This window comes from Octopus bimaculoides, chromosome 17, assembly GCF_001194135.2.
Source record: "Octopus bimaculoides isolate UCB-OBI-ISO-001 chromosome 17, ASM119413v2, whole genome shotgun sequence".
NCBI classification, from domain to species: domain Eukaryota; kingdom Metazoa; phylum Mollusca; class Cephalopoda; order Octopoda; family Octopodidae; genus Octopus; species Octopus bimaculoides.
The window spans coordinates 50,738,263-50,742,861 of record NC_068997.1 but is presented as its reverse complement, the minus strand read 5'-3'; positions in this window follow the sequence as shown (position 1 = coordinate 50,742,861).

Sequence of the window (4,599 nt, the reverse complement as noted above, 5' to 3'; positions counted from 1 at the left end):
CGTGTTCCAAATGTTCCTGTACTAAAAGAATACAAAACAGACAAAGGCATTTTCAATTCCTGCTGCAGAAAAAAAAAATTGGATATTAATCTTTTCTTATTTAAGAACTCTATAAAACGCTTTCACCAAACTAAATATCATGTGACTATTTTTCCGCTTCCTTTTATTTTTTTTTTTCTTCTGGTGTATGTGTGTTTTTGTTTGCAGGGGTTTTTTTTTGTGTGTGTTTTCTTCTCATGACTCCCTCCATTATGAAGGTGACATTTGTATATTTCTAAACTTAAAAAACAGAATTTAAAAAAAACCCCAATTATTTCCAAATTTCATTTACTTATTAATTATTTCCACACCTGAAGGCAGAGAGCTAGCAGAATCATTAGGATGTCAGACAAAAGTACTTTGCAACATTTCTTCTGGTTCTTTACATTTCTGAGCTCAAATCCCACCGAAGTCAACTTCACTTTTTATCCTTTCAGGGTCAATAAAATGAAATACCAGATATTTACTGGGCGTCAATGTAATTAACTTACCCTCCCACCCCACCGACAAATTTCAGGCCTTGTGCTTATATTAGAAAGATTTAGAATTATTTCCATTCTTCTGTGTAGAACAAAGTTGACTTAAAATCAAAATGCCTTCACATATTTATTATACTCACATTCTTCCAGATTCTGAGTTCAAATCCTGCCAGGGCAGTTTTTTTTTTTTTAATTCTCTTATTTCCTTCCATGTGTCTGAGATTGAGAAAATGAACACCGCTCATATATTAAATTAATTTCAATTCACAACAGCCATCCCCAAATGAATATACGTCCTCCTGCCAGTCTAAGACATCAGTATTTAGCATTCTCTATTCCAAGCCAATACCAACCCAGAGATGCTCAAATAAAATATAACAAAATATAATAAAAAATTTTAACAATGAAGTTACATGTGATTGTTAGTGATTATTTAGTATATATTTGATTATAATATTCATTATTAATGATGGAATCAGTATTATTTCAAAATATCATTCTGTATAGTTTACTTAATATAGATACACTGTAGAAAGTCACAAAACTGTGGTATTTGTCTCAAGAAAGAATCTCATACAGACATAGTGCTAAAAAGAAAACAGTTGGAAACAAAAATCGTTCACCACTGTTGAGCAGTTTCTGTCTGCTAATGATACTTCTGTGCTTTTTAGCACTATACATATGTATCTACATAAGTTGCTTTCTCAAGACAAATTCTTCAGTTTTGTGACTTTCTACAGCATATCCATGTTAAGTAAGACATACAGAGTGATAATTATAATATATTTCTTGCAACACTACTTTCTAACTATACAAATTCCAAAACAACTTGCATTACCATTCTTAGTTTTATAGTAATTCTATGAATGCCCAAAATATAGCATCACTAGTTTCTACATTACAAATTCTGAAACTATTTGCATTACCATTCTTAGACTTAATACTTCTAGAAATATAAGAGTAGTTTTAAAATAAAAAAACTCTATTGTTGGAATTTGGCTAATCTCACAGGATTATCTAAAAAAAAAATTTCCAAGATCTTTAGAGAGAAAGATAAAAAAATAAATGAGAAAAGCAAACTTAAAATTTAAATAAACATTTATATATATATAATATATATATACTTATATGTATATATATGTATGTGTATATACACACACATATGTCTAAAGTGAATATCTTACTTAGATTACATTCCTTTAATCTTATCTTAGGTTTCCTTGCCAATAATCCTTGTATAGATAATAATCTGCAATGAGAAGATTTGTTCAGCCATTTATAAAACAAGTAATACCTATGGAACCCTCATTTCTAACTAATCAGGTTATCTTAACCCTTTTTATACTAACCCACCTGAAAACTCCCACCAACCTGGTTCCATGGCAACAACTTCCTGTGTTAAAGTGATCTAAATTAGAACCATCAATTAAAATTCAATGTTAATTTATATTCAAAACACTATTAACGAGAAAGCTGTTTGAAAAGTTCTTTTTATCTTTTAAATTAATTAAGGCGAAGATGGTGTATTTCACCAGAAATATAGTAATGAAAGATTTAATTATAATTATACGAAGTTCTATTTCTAAAGGATTTTGGTAAAAAATATATATTGTACCAACTCAATGTAAGCAGATTGACATCCTTGGTTAAATAAATCTCAATTATGCAACAGTAAATTTTTTAAAAAACAGTTAAGATATATAATTTGGATAATATAAGAAGAAATAAATAAATTTAATAATATGAAATATCTTATGACATTTATCAGTAAATTGATATTTCCATATTTTGAAGCAAAAGTGTCATGGAAGAACCATTAAATAACGCATGAAAATGTTAAGTTCTCTTCAAATTTGAATTTATTTAAATGAGGTGCTAAGATTTTCATCATACACTTGTGGGGTAAGTGTGTCAGTAAACTGACCAGGTTCACAGTTGTGTAATGAGGGTTTTGACCTCTCATGAAATAAATTTAAAGTGAATTTAACTTCATCTTTCCATGTTATTAACCCTTTTGATAGTAACATCTCTGAAACTGTTCTAGTTCTACAATACTAACTTCTTGTTTTAAATAGATATAAATTAACCCATATATACCCCCTGGTTGCGTTTTCGCAATGTAGAATCTGCTCCTACTTGTTTGGACATGAATTTGCCAGGAAGCATTTGACTGAACATACGAAATGTTCAGTAGGTAGTCAACACCCATGGCTAACAGTTGCATACTGTCCTTCTCTTCCAGATTGTAAAAGCTTACCATAATGTTTAATCTAAACACAGTGAAATTTTAAGACTCCATTTTTTTTATGGGCATATATGGGTTAAAAGCTTCCATCAAAATTTTGTGTTATGTCCCAAACAGCAGATTATTAATGACAAAAGTTATTTTACTAAATTCTTCGTTACTTTTTAAACAAATTGAAAGAAAAGCAATGTAATTCAAAAGAAATCTAGTAACAGGTTAAAGTAATCCAAATTAAAACCTTCCATTTAAATTTCGTGTTAATTTCTTCCAAACATCAGATAAATAAAAGAACAAGGTTATATTTCATTATTAACCCTTTAGCCTTTAAACTGGCCATATCCAGCCCAAATATACCTCCTGTTTTATGTTCAAACTGGGCCAGATCTAGCCTCTCATACTAACCCTACAATGTCATTCTAAAAATAGGCAATAACATCATTGAAATCTCAAAGCTATGAGACAATACTTAATTGAAAGCAATATGAATAAATGAGCTTTACATTTGCCAGAATAATTTGAGCACTTAAAGGGTTACAGCAGTGTATTTCAACAGAGATATAACAACAAAATTGCTTAATAGGCTCTTCCATGGTTTAGTTGCTTCAGTTTTAAGAGACAGTCTTGGATCAAGTCACTTGCTATTATTTATTTATTTATTTATTTGGCTGAATATTCCAAAATAAAAGAAATTATTAAATATAATTTATCTATAAATCTTTCTTCGTTCGTTGCGGTTCTGTACCTTCTCAGTTCCAAATATCCCTTCCAAGGTCACCTTTGCCTTTCATCCTTTTGGGAGTTGATAAAATAAAGGACCAGCTAAATTCTGGGAAAGCATTTAATCAACTAACCCCCTCCCCCCTACATCACTAGCCTTGTGCAAACATTAGAAACAGTAATTATTATTATTATTATTATTATTATTATTAAGGTGATGAGCTGGCAGAATCATTAGCACACCGGGCGAAATGCTTATCAGTATTTCGCCCATCCCTACATTCTGAGTTCAAATTCCGCCAAGGTCGACTTTGCCTTTTATCCTTTCAGGGTCGATAAATTAAGTACCAGTTACTCACTGGGGTCAATATAATTGACTATCCCCTCCCCAAAAATTTCAGGCCTTGTACCTTTAGTAGAAAGGATTTTTTTTTTAAATTTCTTCACTTGTGCTGCCAATACCCAAATGCATGAATGTCACTCAATCTCACCCTTTTCACCACTAAATATGTGTGGCCTTGTATCTAATTGTAAAACCATTATTATTATCATTATTATTATTATTATTATTATTATTATTATTAAGGTGGCGAACTAGCAGAATCGTTAGTACACCGTGCGAAATGCTTTGCGGTATTTCGTCTGCCGCTACGTTCTGACTTCAGAATCCACCGAGGTTGACTTTGCCTTTCATCCTTTCAGGGTCAATAGATTAAGTATCAGTTAAGTCCTGGGGTTGATCTAATCAACTGGCCCCTTCCCCTAAAATTTCAGGCCTTGTGACTATAGTAGAAAAGATTATTATTATTATTTAAACTAAAAAAACATGAAGAAACAACAAAAGAAGTAGAGATAAGACTAAATTCTTTACAGCATTTTAGTTTTTTTGCCCCACCATCTTCATTCTGACTTTAAATGTTCCAAGATTGATTTTGCTTCTTTAGTTTTTGTTTGTCAAATAACAGTAACATACTGGGATCCATTCATTTCAGCCACTTTCTTCCACTTCAAGGAATGATTTTTTTTTGTTGTTCATAGTCAAGAGAAACCTTTCATTATTGCTTCAGAAATTGTCACCTGCTTATCTTGTAGTTCTTGCTGCTTTTGCTTCCAAGTCCA